The 15,019-nt window shown below is 35.5% G+C and overlaps 1 protein-coding gene across 1 annotated transcript in view; it reads right to left on the bottom strand.

Annotated features, from left to right (window-relative positions):
- Positions 1-15,019, bottom strand: part of LOC106876724 (uncharacterized) — a 66,232-nt gene that overhangs the window by 50,977 nt on the left and 236 nt on the right. The window lies entirely within an intron of this gene.

Raw genomic sequence — 15,019 nt, 5'->3', positions numbered from 1 at the left:
TATTTCCCTATCATTTACTTAAAATTTATCAGTAGGAACATCAAATGCAGACTGTTTGTAACTACACGTTGTTACATAAATAGATTAATAAATAAATAAAATAATAATAATAATAATAATAATAATAATAATAATAATAATAATTAATTCGTTTTATTGGCCACAAAATAATCTTGATATGAGATCACCATGTCGCGCACATATGGTTGTGATGCATGTGCTTGGTGTGCCCTTATCAGACGGGTAGTCATGATGGGTATACTGGGCTTCGTATATTTTACCCCAGTGTCACTTTGATGGCATGCACTGCTCTCTCACTCAATAATAATAATAATAATAATAATAACAATAATAATAATCAAATATGAATATATGATTTTGTCGACTGCCTTCTAATGCCGTGAGTGAAGGTGATTTATCTTAACGAAACAATGTTCATTGAGAGACAGACAGACAGACAGACAGACAAAGACAGACAGACAGACAGACAGACAAAGACAGACAGACAGACAAAGACAGAGAGACAGGGAGAGAGAGTGATGGGTAGATAGATAGATAGATAGATAGACAAACACATATTCAAAATTAATCACTGATAATTCTTAGCTGAACGAGGGGTATTAATTCTTTTTCAACATTTTTTATTTTTGATTAAAAAAATGAGATGTGACAATTTTTTCGACTCTAAACTTAAAACATTTGACATTATAAGGCGGGAAGAAAGTTATATTTTATACTTTGAATATAATCAGTGGTGATTTCGACTAAGTGATGTTGCTGGATGCAGAATATTTTTCCTTTCTTATAAATACATTGTTTAATAATTATAATTTAAAAGTTAATAAGCTTGTTTCGTTTAGCACTAAACCCGGTATACTCACATTAGATAAAAGTCTCTTTAAAATAAAAAAAAATTAACTATTTTAAAAATTTAAATTTAATTTCTAAAAAAAAAAAAATGAAATTCTGAAGATAAGAATATGCCGGTAGAAAGATAATTTTGAAAACAATTAGTAGCAGTAATCAACTAAAAATATTCCTCTAAGTTAATAACGGTTGCTAAACAGGAATTATTGAGTTTATTCTTAGCGAAGCTGTGCCATTATTGAGCTGTTGTATGTGAGAGAGGAATTGCATTGAAGGCGAGCTGTGTTTATATTTCGCTTACTAATAGCATACTATTGTTATAAAATAATAGTAGCTTGTTTTTGTGTAATTTTTTTTTTAAACGAGAGAAAAACGATGACAGAAAAAAATTTCAGAAATCCAAGGGGGAAATTATCGTTCTCATTGGCTGTAGAGGACAAATGAACTGCTAAGATTTTTATCTGCTAGCAGACATTTCCTGGCGGAGCGAGTACTTTTGTCGCTTAGTTGCCATCACTTAGTCTGCTACCAAGTCAATCGATACAACTGGCTGAGAGAAGGATACTCTTTGACTTTCCAACATTAGCGACAACAGATTTTATAATTCCAACTGAAGTTAAATTTAAGTTGAATAAAAACGATTTAAAATTTTTTAAAATTTTAAACTGAAAATTTAAAATTTTAAATTCGTTCATTCTAAATTCTAAACTTACAATTTAATTGATTTTTTTTTTTTACACTTTAATGTCATTCTACAAATGTACTCATTCTTTCTCTTCTTCCCTTTTCACAATCATTGCGTTAAACTTTTTCGTTTTATTTTAGTTTTGTTTTAGCTGTGGGGGTATTTTTTAAAACTAAATTAACGAAAAATTTTAGGTTTTTTTCTTTGTTACACACTTTTAAGTTTATTTTTATTTCTAAAAATTTACCGTTTGTTTTCTTTTTAGTCAAGACTTATTGTTATTTTATTTATTTTTAAACAGAGTTTAAAATAAAATAAAGATACAGATACAACAGATTCGGTACTGAACAAAATCCGCGAAAGAAAATTTTAGCGGGAGTGATGAAGAAGGAAGAAAAAGCACTAGACATGGTTGTACTGCAGCCGAGGTGGGGTAGTATTCACTATCTCCTATACCACCTACATATGCCAACTCACACACACACGTACTCGTATATGTCCATATACATGTATCTGTGTGCTAAACCTTGAATCTAACTGGTTACTATATATATATTTCCATTCAGAATTCCCACCTCACTCATTCACTAACAACCACTATATTCATTATTCGCTGTTTACTATATTATATTTTCTATTCTCATTGAGTGTAGTGTGTTAACATATCAGCGAGTCGAGCTTACGTACTCGGTTTCGATTCCTACTCATTAATTATTTGATTTCACATGTGTTTATGATGTGTTTTTGAGTTGGGTTTTTTTTTCCTGTTTCACAGTTCTCATTTATTTTATCTTATAAATTTAAGGTGTTGAGCCTATGCAGGAAATTAATAATATAAAAACACCCTTTTCGAACAGAAAGGCACACATCATGTAAAATTTCATTGCAATTTAGCAAAGTATATATAATTTTACTATCACAAATTTGATTGTGTCTATACATAAAGAAATATATTTTCGATAAAAACATAAGGTGACGCGAGTTTGGTCCTCCAACACGATTTTTTAAATAAAAAATAATAGTAAAGGTTTTAATTTTGAACAATTTTCACTAGACGTAACAGCGTAATACATTGTCAACAAGCGTACCTCTAAAAAGAGGTTACCCTGGTCACTCTGCCGGAAATAGCAGCCAAATTTTTCCTTCGATTCACACCCAACGACACAACCTAGTCCTTGATATACAAAATGACGAGGGAGTCACGGTTGGAATACTTTTGATCATAAGTCCTAGAGATACTAAGTTTATAAAAAAAAACATTGTTTTGGCTCGAATAAAAAAAAAACTGAGTGTTCCAACAAAGACTAGCCAATCTGTGTCTTTTAGGCATCGTATACCCGACCTAATGTATTTTTCCATTTCTTTTTAAACAATAATATGGTTTGAGAGAAATCTTCGCTGCCTTTTTTAGCAGGCAAGATGACTGCATAAAGGCTGTTTTGTGAACTCGTTATGTGCTTGTTTACTTGCAGATCAACACTAATCGAACTATGATTAAATGCGTTCCAACCGTAACCGTCACCTCTTATTATATGTATCTGGGAGTACATGGTATTATTTGAAGGGAATTTTGGTTGCTTTTCCTAACGCATGCCGTGGATTGTTGTCAATAAATAAATTTATAAGCCCTTGTTCAATGCTTTGCTCGAGAACCTATAACGCTGTTAAGACTGTCTAGATTAACCTTTTTTTTTTCTTTTAAGATGAAAAGGTGTGATTTGAGGGAGAATTGGCTAGTGTTTCTAGCAAATAGAGTGGCTATGTAGAGACTCTCACTTCAGCTTGTTTTCTGAAGGTTTTTTCAGCCAAAACGTGGCAAAAATTACGAAGATGGATATACATTCAGAAACATCGGAGCCCGACAGATTCTGTACCTTTGCGTTTAATATTAGTGATGTGCATCCTAGTATAAAGATTTCCTTTTGTCTTAATACTAATTAATAGTGTAGCGTGGATTTTAGCCACCTGTACGGTCGCCAAATTTGTTTAACTCGATTCCTTTAAGGTAACTCTTCGGCGACTACAACAACACAGTCTGCACACCTAACGCTTGGTCACTGGCTGTGATGGTGGGTCAGTTCTGATTTAATGGGAGGTCAGTTGTTTTTATTTACAGGAAATCTGTCACTGCTTTTCTTTCTTTATTGAAAAGGATTAATAGAAAACAATTCCATAAGGTGTAATGTTGTTCAACCCCAGGTCAACCCTAGTCGAGCAGGCATATGATCAAAGGCCTTACAGTTGTGACTCATATTTTTCCTATATGCGAGGACTTCAATATAACTATCCCACGTGTCTTATTTTACTGTAGGCTGTGATTTAAGGGTGATTTAACTGCTATTTCCAGTAGACAGCGACTCCGTTGAGGCTCCTTCGTTGACTCGTTTATTACATAGCTGTGTATGTATAGTCATGTGTGTCTATATTTGTGTGTGTGTGTGTGTGTAGGTATAGTTGTGAATGTGGAGATATTGTGTATGTGTACAAATATAGTTGTGTGTGCGTATGGGTATAGTTGCGTATGTGTGGATATAGTTGCGTACGTACGTGAGTATAGCTGTGCATGTGTAGATTTGTGTTGTGTGTATAGGTACAGCTGCATATAAGTGTAAGTATAGTTGTATAAATGTGTGTGCGTGTGTGTTGCTATAAATATATAGTTTTAGGGAAAAGAACCAGGGTTCATGAACTCATCGATGAAAATCCACTGTCACATATAGAAAATTATCTTTATCTTATGACATTTACTTTGTATTATATTATACTTATTTATTGTGCTTCTACTTATTAATTTTTCTATATGTGACAGTGGATTTCATTGATGAATTCATGAACTTTGGTTCTTTACCCTATATATATATATATATATATATATATATATATATATATATATATATATATATATATATATATATATATATATATATATATTTAATACTGTGAAACTTAATTGAATTTTAATTTTTAATTAATTGAGTTTTTACCTGTAATTTTGGATTTTTATCCCTAATATTATTATTATTATTATTGTTATTATATATATATATATATATATATATATATATATATATATATATATATATATATATATATATATATATATATAGGTATGCTTATGTATGTATATGCGTATAACAGGGAGTTGTCAAATACACATATCAATGAAAAAACAAAAGATCCACATTCAGTTATGATCCTTTATGGCAGAGCAATATTTTTACGCTTATTATTACCGAAGGCCCGACTTCAGTATCCACGCTTGTGGTGGTGGTGATGGTAAAAGTGGGAGAACCCTAAGGAAATAAGTTGATGCTGTTTTATGTCTGTTTCGACTGGATGAAGTTTTCTAAGGGTTAGTGATGTTGTAATTAGAAGGCCTCTATTCGTTTTAATGCGATTTTATTAAAACATCAAAACCCTTTAAGTTTTGTATTATACTTTATTTATTTGTTTATTTAGTCATTTATTTTCAAAGGGTCTTTAAATCTTGTTCAGAACATCATAGATTCAGAAACAGCAAATCTTTTTTAATTCAAAAAATTTTTAATATTTAAAAAATGTTAATTTAATTTTTTTTTTAATTTAAAACTGACTGAAGTTTGGGGATATGTAGTTGCAGTACTTATTTCACTATAAATATATCTCGTTTGTATTTTAAAGCTATAAATTGTTTCGCTTTTGAAAATTTAAAACATTTCTGTTTTACTAATTAATTCTTTTTAAATTTTAGAAAATCTTTTAATTATTTTTATTTATTTTTTTAAATTGCAATTTAGTTGGAACAGGGGGATGAGCAGCTGATGTACATTTTTCTATATAAATACACCTTGTTTGCATTTGAAAGCTATTATTTCACTTTCTGAAAATTTAAAATATTTCGGTTCCAGTTTAAGAATGAACATGTAATCACAAATATAAAGAAAACATATTTAAACATTTTAAATGAAAACAAGATATGCTTAAATATTTCAAACGAAAACGAAATATATTTAAGCATTTCGAATTTGAAATGGAAACAAAATATATTTTAAACAATTCTAGGAGTGGCAGTGTGGTAAGTAGCTTGCTTACCAACCACATGGTTCCGGGTTCAGTCCCACTGCGTGGCACCTTGCGCAAGTGTCTCCTACTATAGCCTCGGGCCGACCAAAGCCTTGTGAGTGGATTTAGTAGACAGTAACTGAAAGAAGCCCATCGTATATATGTATGTATATATATATATATATATATATATATATATATATATATATATGTGTGTGTGTGTGTGTATGTGTATGTTTGTGTGTCTGTGTTTGCCCCCCCCCCAACATCGCTTGACAACCGATGCTGGTGTGTTTGGGTCCCCGTAACTTAGCGGTTCGGCAAAAGAGACCGATAGAATAAGTACTAGGCTTCTAAAGAATAAGTCCTGGGGTCGATTTGCTCGACTAAAGGCGGTGCTCCAGCATGGCCGCAGTCAAATGACTGAAACAAGTAAAAGAGTAATTCTTTTTCGGAACGGTGAAAGTCGAAGCAGAGACAGCTATAAATAATAATGTGCAAATACAGGGTTTAAGAACCTTTTTGATAGAAAAAGTCGAAGGCGCCCAGCTTTCGACTTTTTCGATCCAAAGGATTTTTACACGCTGTTATTTATAGCTTTATTTATATCGAGTTCGCCGTTCTAGAAAAGAATTATTTCACGTTCTTTCGAAGTTTCTAAATTCTTATGAGGTCTGAAAAGACGGACTGATTGGGTCAGTTTTGCTCAATCATAGCTTTGCTCAATCATGGCTGACCTAGGACAAAACTGCAATTACAACAGCCGTGAGCTCGAATTCAGATGTCAATACATCGACTGGACAAATAAGACGATGTAAAACAGGAAGAGCAGAACTTTGTAGTGAGACCCCCAATAAATCTGGAACTGATGTGCAATAAGATAATTCATATTCGAAACAAAGGCAGATATTGACAATAAAGCTTTTTGTCTTTATTCTGCTTTATTCATTGTTGGTGTGGAGGCGCAATGGCCCAGTGGTTAGGGCAGTGGACTCGCGGTTTCGATTCCCAGACCGGGCGTTGTGAGTGTTTATTGAGTGAAAACATCTAAAGCTCCACGAGGTTCCGGCAGGGGATGGTGGCGAACCCTGCTGTACTCTTTCACCACAACTTTCTCGCACTCTTACTTCCTGTTTCTGTTGTGCCTGTATTTCAAAGGGCCAGCCTTGTCACACTGTGTCACGCTGAATATCCCCGAGAACTACGTTAAGGGTATACGTGTCTGTGGAGTGCTCAGCCACTTGCACGTTAATTTCACGAGCAGGCTGTTCCGTTGATCGCATCAACTGGAACCCTCGACGTCGTAAGCGACGGAGTGCCAACAACAATACAACAATCATTGTTGGTCATGTTTTTAGCTTTTTTGTTCTTTGACATTTATCAACAAGAATCAGTGGAAATTTTTAACATACATATTTCGTCTTTTTGTTTCGTTTTGTTTTTTTTAATTTTATTTTTAAGAATTTTTGTGATAAACCGTTTATTGAAACCGACAGAGAATGTTTATATTACCAGATAATAATAAAAAAACACAGCAAGCTTAAGAATTCTAGTGACAATTCTCAAATGATTTTTATGTATGCTGTTTTCTTACTTTCCTGAAGTTTTTTTTTTTTCGGCTGTGTGGTAAGTAGCTTACAAACCACATGGTTCCGGGTTCAGTCCCACTGCGTGGCACCTTGGGCAAGTGTCTTCTACTATAGCCTCGGGCCGACCAAAGCCTTGTGAGTGGATTTGGTAGACGGAAACTGAAAGAAGCCCGTCGTATATATGTATATATATATATATATATATATATATATATATATATATATATATATATATATATGTGTGTGTGTGTGTGTGTGTGTGTGTGTGTGTGTATGTATAGCTATGTGTATGTGTATGAGTCTATTTCTATTTATACATGTGTGTATATATAAATGGATACATATGTGTATATGGGGACATGCACACACGTGTATATTTATATATGCGTGGGTACGTATGTGCATATGTATAAATGTGGACGTATGAGTGTGTATATATATGTGTGTGTGTATCAGTATACATGTATGTGTGTGTTTGTGTATATGTATTTATGTATGCATGTACGTTCTCACACATTTATAGGTATGTGTTGTCCAACCCACTATCCGGCAGCGTCCAATTCTCTAACGGTTTTTTTCAAATGAATCAAGTCATAACCTTATCCATCTATTGTTTTCATAATCGGTCATAATGTCTTACATTTAAGATGATTCCCATGCTTTCCCTGATGAGAAGGTTACAATTTTAATATCAAAGATCCCTATGGATCACACAGGTTGTAATTCTTTGAAACATATGTAGGAATAAAGTATGCAATTATAACATGCGTTTTCTGCATTCCTTAAATTCTTAAATATACTCAAATACCCAAAATTTCAAGGAGTTCCTGCCTTAAAAATAGGAACTAAACCACAGTTATTTTGTGTTCTTTGCTACATTGGTTTCTATTAACCCATTTATTCTATCAGAAGAATTTTTATTCATTAAGATAGAAGAAATACACATAATTATATATATATATATATATATATATATATATATATATATGTGTGTGTGTGTGTAAGTATATGTATGTGTTTGTGTGTCTGTGTTTGTCCCCCAACATCGCTTAACAACCGATGCTGGTGTGTTTACGTCCCTGTAACTTAGCAGTTTGGCAAAAGCGACCGATAGAATAAGTATTAGGCTTACAAAGAATAAGTCCCGAAGTCGATTTGCTCGACTAAAAGGCGGTGCTCCAGCATGGCCACAGTCAAATGACTGAAACAAGTAAAAGAGCAAAATAAATATTAGTTTCAAATTTTGGCGCAAGGCCAACAATTTCGAGGGAGAGGCTAATTCGATTAAATCGACCCCAGTGTTCAACTGGTTTTTGTTTTATCGATCCCAAACGGATGAAAGACAAAGTAAACCTAGGCAGAATTTGAATTCAGAACATGAAGACAGACGAAATGCCGCCAAGCATTTTGCCCGGCGTGCTAACAATTCTGCCAGCTCGCCGCTTTATTAAAACTTTAATAAAAGTTTCAAATTTTAGCACAAGGCCAACAATTTCGGGATAGCGGGTAAGTTGATTATATCGACTCAAGTGTTCAATCGGTACTTATTTTATCGACCCCGAAAGGATGAAAGACAAAGTGAACCTCGGCGGAATTTGAACTCAGAATGTAAAGACGGATGAAATGCCGCTAAGTATTTTGCCCGGCGCGGTAACGATTCTGCCAGCTCGCCACTTTTATTAAAACATTAATAACAACTATAGAACAATACTGATTTCAAATGTTGGCACAAGGCCAGCAATTTCGGGGCGGGGCTAAGTTGATTGCATACTTACTTTATCGACCCCTAAAGGATGAAAAGCAAAGTCGACCTCGGCGAAATTTGAACTCAGGACCTGAAGACGGACGAAATTCCTATAAGCATTTAGCTCGGCGTGCTAACGATTCTGCCAGCTCGTGCCTTCACTATAGAACAATATTAGGTGCTACTTCGGCGTGTGATCTACAATTTGAAGTTAGATTACTTTAGGTTACATTTTCGTTTACTCTTCAATTTCCAATTTTTTTAATAAATTCTTCTGTACATTGTAAATGTATTTTTTCAAAATTCTTACTATTTTAATAATAATATAACCATGTTCCATTTACGTCTTAATAATAAGAAACCAAGAATAAACAATATGGTAATTAAAATAAACGCGTAGATCATACAAGTTGTGTCGCCAGTTTTGCAATGTAAAGTTGGCAAAATTTCACCGTTTTCCCCTTCTCTTCGAGCTTCCTTCATTTCTCCACCACAACGATGACATGGTGCAACATTTTCTTCATCATCTAAAAGGCCATTTCTTCGTAAAAATGCAACTGCCTTCGTCTCGTCGCTGATCACATTGTAAAACATCTTAAGGGTTTTTAGAAATTGTAAAACAAACTAAAACATAACCTAAAGCAATCTCCCTTTAAATTGTACATCACACGCCAAGGTAGCACCCAATGTTAATATAACATTAATATATTAATTAAAAAAATTATTTTGTTTTCTTCTAGATCAACGCCGATCATGCAGATCTATGATCAAAAGTACTGTAGCTCATCTAATGTGTCCTTTTCTCGATTAAGACAGAAGGGTGCAATATGGGGGAAATTTGGGTCGTATTTCTGGAAGATTGAGTGACACATAAAGCTCCCTTGTGAGGAAAAGAGAATTATCAGGACTCTACTTCATTCATAAAAGTCAATATACGAACTGTGTTGGCTATTTTTCTGGGACAAATATGTGAAAAATGTTCAAACACACAGAAACAAGATACCGTACATACCAACAACACATACCAATAAAATATAGAGAAAGAGACATAAACATGCGTAAAAGTATGAATAACAGTGTAAATAAATACAACGTCGCTTGTTAGAGTTGCTTGTTAAGGAGAATACAAGATATTTGCAAAGTACAAAGTATAATGTGAAACGAATCTTGAGAGTGTTTCAAACGATGACTTAACGACATATATATTGAAAAATGAAACTCAGTAATGGTTTACTAGTTCGCTTTGGGGTTACACTCAAGATGACTAACGTACAATGGGTGTTTGTAATCAACAAAACTAATATTTTTCTTAACAAATAGAATCAGCTCAAATTTAGAGGATGAACTAAATATTTCGTTTTTTAATTCGTTTTACAAGAATTTTGATGCTCAGACACATGGTTCTGGGTTCAGTCGCACGTGACACCTTACGTAAGTGTCTTCTACTATAGCCTCGGGCCGACGAAAGTTTCGAGAGTGGATTTGACAGGCGGAAACTGAAAGAAGCCCATCGCGCGCGCGCGCGCATGTAGTTGTATTTGTCTCTCACCACCGCTCGACAAGCGGTACTGGTTTGTTTATGTGCCCGTAATCTGGCGATTCGGCATAAGAAACCGATAGAATAAGAACGGGAATCGATTCGTTCGACTAAAATCCTTCACGGCATTGTTCTAGCATGGCCACAGTCCAATGACTAACATAAGTACTTTACAAATTAAAAGACAAAACACGCGCACTGATTGTAATTCACTTCAGTTTCATTGTTAACTAATCGATTGATAAATGAATTAATCATTAGTTTTTCATAGTTTTCGTTACACTGTTGTGGTTCTTTTAATGTTTTCAATCATTCTACAACTCATTTTCTTTCCCTTTTTGTAGATACTATTTATCAATTGTCATGTGTACGTTGTCAGGCATGCGTATGTTGTTATGTAACTGTTTTGTTTACAGTGAATCCGTTTCTCTTTTTTTTTTGTATTCATCTGCTTGTTTTTGTTTGTCTTTGTTGGTGCCAATATGAGAACGAATGTGTGTGTGAGTAGTTTGTAGTTCGTATGTAGTTAGTGGGTATGTCTGTGGTTTTTATATGTTTGTAGCTGATTTTATTTGATTTTTTAAATCTTATTTCATCCTCATTAATGTGATAGTAGGGGAGGGCGAATAGTTGAATATGAGTGTGTTGAGAAACCATTTCCCGTAGGTGTACTGCTTCTGTAACCTTTTGGAGTATCACATCTTTCGGATATACGGAAATAATTTTCACTTCAGCATTGTTGCTTTTCATCATACTCCAGTCCTTTTGCTGCTACTACTAGCCATTTTTCCTACATAGGTTATGGTGCTGTCTTAACACTATCTTTCTATGCACTTCATGTAGCACACTACATCCTTAGTTTTACAGTTTATCTATGGACTGGCTGGGCACACGACAGTTATTGTTTCAGGGTTTTTTTCTCAAATTAGTATGACTTATATAAAAGTGACACTGTGGCTCAACTTATTTGATGTTTTAAAAATAATTTTGTAAAGTTCTTTCTTATATTCGTGGACCCGTTCACCTCCAGGTGCAGTGTCAGTGAATACCACATCTTGGAATTTGTTGTCATACTAAGAGCCGTCCTTTTAAATTGTTCCAAGATTTGCTCCAGTATACAGGGCATACGCCATTTGCATCACTGCTGAAGATCTTTTCAAAAGATAATGTGAGGACGCTACCACAACTTATATAAGCGAAAGAATTGGAGTGCTTGAAAAGACATATATCCGTACTCAACCACTATGTAATACAGAAACACAACGGATCAATAAACACTGCTGAAATAAAAATAATTTCTACACACTGGCTCTTTCATTATCATCATCATTTAAAGTCCATATTCCATGCTGGTATGGGTTAGACGGTTCAACAGGATCCGATTAGGCTGGGAGGTGTGTTACTTTCCAATGTCTGCTTTGGCGGTGTTTCCTCGGTTGGGTGCCTTTCCTAACATCAACAATTTAACAGAATGTGCTGGGTATGTTTTTCGTGGAACCAGCACTAAATGTGTGTGTGTGTGTGTGTGTGTGTGTGTGTGTGTGTGTGTGTGTGTGTGTGTGTGTGTGTGTGTGTTTAAATCAGTGGTTCCCAACCGAGGTCATGCTCGTCGCTAAGCGGAAGCGCTGGACGGCAATGCCCAGTGACCACCTACAAAATTCTGAAGCACTCCCAGGCACCAAAGTCTGGAAACGGGCCTGACTGGGATCCATATGTAAACTCTATTGTTATAATTGATGTGCAATAAATTGCTTACACTTCTACAATACACAAAATAAGTTAATTTTTCTTTTCACAATTCCTAATATTTTGATTATAAAAGTACAGTAGGATTTATTTTTCACATACATTGAAAGACTGTAGAGATCCAGCAGAGAAAAAAATAGAGACCAAAGGAATCCATGAGTAAAAAAAAATAGCTGAGAATCACTGGTAAAATATAAAATTATCATCATCGTCTAACGTCCGCTTTCCATGCTGGCATGGGTTGGACGGTTTGACATGGAGGTGGCTAGCAGGGGAGCTGTCCACACTCCATCTGTCTAATTTCTTTACTGCTCACAAGGGGCTACACACAGAGGGGACAAACAAGGACAGACAAACGAATTAAGTCGATTATATCGACCCCAGTGCGTAACTGGTACTTATTTAATCGACCCCTAATGGATGAAAGGCAAAGTCGACCTCGGCGGAATATGAACTCAGAACGTAGCGGCAGACGAAATACTGCTAAGCATTTCGCCCGGCGTGCTAACGTTTCTGCCAGCTCCTCGCTCCACACTCCATCTGTCTGCTGTAGCATGGTTTCTACAGCTGGATGCCCTACCTAACGCCAACCACTAAACAGAGTGTGCTGGGTGCTTTTTTAATGTGCCTCCAGCACGAGTGCGTTTACGTAGCACCGACACGGGTACGTTTACGCAGTGCTTTTTAAGTGACACCGGCACCTGAAAGATAAGCTTGTATGTGTAGAAGATGGCGGTTTTACTTAGCGTGACGCATCTTAACAAGTACAACAAATCGCCACATCTCTCGGCCCCTTGTCATTTCCTCAGTGAGGAATGTTATTCCCTGTGACATATTTCATCCGGTTTAATCGTGATTTATACGCATATATTGTTTATATAATAAATTACGCTGTGCGTATCTATGTGTGTAACAATTTTAGAGTTCGGATTCTAGAGTTAGGGTTAGTTTTAGGGTTAGGGTTAGGGTTAGGGTTAACAGTCTAGTTAGGGTTAGGGTTAGGGTTAGGGTTAAGGTTAGGGGATTAATACGATATACACCGTTACAGCGCTGTTTTCAACTGAATAGACGTCAGTGATTAGTAGAAATTATCGAAATAAGACAATTTTTTACATGAAATAAATTCGAATACAAATTTTTTTTTCTGTTCTATAACACAAAATAGATAAGTATACGAAGTTTGAAAGTCTTTCGGTAGCAAAAACACTACATAAAACATAAATGAAAACTGGTGCCCCCGTTTTGAACAAGATCCGATAAATATGTTCACACACATGGACAGAGAGAAGTGGAAGGAAGGAAGGAAAAAAGAAAGAAAAAAAGAAGCAAGGGAGAGAGAGAAGAGGAAGAAAGAGAGAAAAGGGGAGGGAGAGATAAAGAGAGGGAAAAACGTTAAAACGTCTGATATTAAAATAAGTCAGCGTCAAATCAGCGCCGCCAAAACAGCTATGCCAAAAGGTTTCATACTCTTTCCCTTCAAAGTTCGGTATCAAGAACAGACAGACTTTCGTTGGGACATTTGAACGTGTAGTTAATGGTCACGTTGTCACATTGATGCTCTGAGAGCTAGAATTTGCTATGTGCTGCATGCTTTCCATAGTATTTTTTTACTAATACCTTGATGTCATTTTGTGGGGCTGTCTTAATCACAAGGTTTATGTTGTCGACATACCGAGAGAACACACATTATCACATAATGGAGGGAATGGATCTCTCCATTATTCACTATCTGAGTCGCATATCTCATTATGAAGAAGCTGACAGCCTCTAGTGATACCAACTCCACCCCCGACTAGAAATAACAGCCAAATCTCCCTACAGTCTCATAAGAAAAAAAGACACATACTGAATATTGTAATGCTTGGTGGTAAAATATTAAGTTGTACCGATTATGATGTGAATACCTTTTATTATAGATTTGCTTGGTCAGGACCGATCTGGAGCTAAACAACCAAGACAAAAACCACAACAGCAATAACTACTACTAGAGTGCCGCCATGTAATTAATCGGCCTGCTAGAAATAGCTGTCAAATCTCTCACATATTAGACGTTCATCCTGGATATTTTGAATATACTAATCTCAGATCCATTATGTCTGAAAAACTGACGGAGATGATAAATCAGAATGCCTACGATTCAACAACTATATCATTTATGCTGTCTGCTACGGTGGCGAGGTGGCAAAATCGTTAGCAAGCCTGACGGTATTTCTTCTGGGTTTTATAATCTGAGTTCAAGTTCCGAGGTCGGCTTCGCCTTTCATCATTTAGAAGTCGATAAAATAAGTATCAATTGAGCACTGAGGATGATGTAATTGCATATTCACCACCACCCTGCAACAATGTTCAAGTCTAGTGCCTAAAGTAGAAAGAATTATTTATAACTGGCTTCTAGAATATTTTATATTTCATAAAACTCTTCAAACCTCGTTGGGTTGTATGAGTATCACATATATTAATTAAATATAGTGGTTAATTAAATATAGGCGCACGAGTGGTTGTGTGGTAAGTAGCTTGCTTACCAACCACATGGTTCCGGGTTCAGTCCCATTGCGTGACGCCTTGGGCAAGTGTTTTCCACTATAGCCTCAGGCCGACCAAAGCCTTGTGAGTGGATTTGGTAGACGGAAATTGAAAGAAGCCCGTCGTATATATGTATATATATATATGTGTGTGTATGTTTGTATGTCTTTGTCCCCCCCCCCCCCCAACATCGCTTGACGACCGATGCTGGTGTGTTTGTGTCCCCGTAACTTAGCGGTTCGGCAAAAGAGACCGATAGAATAAGTACTAGGCTTCCAAAGAATAAG

The sequence above is a fragment of the Octopus bimaculoides genome, chromosome 3 (assembly GCF_046866305.1).
Source record: "Octopus bimaculoides isolate indiv1 chromosome 3, ASM4686630v1, whole genome shotgun sequence".
NCBI lineage: Eukaryota > Metazoa > Mollusca > Cephalopoda > Octopoda > Octopodidae > Octopus > Octopus bimaculoides.
Note: the sequence above shows the minus strand (reverse complement) of the source record. Positions and strands in the feature narration are given on the sequence as shown.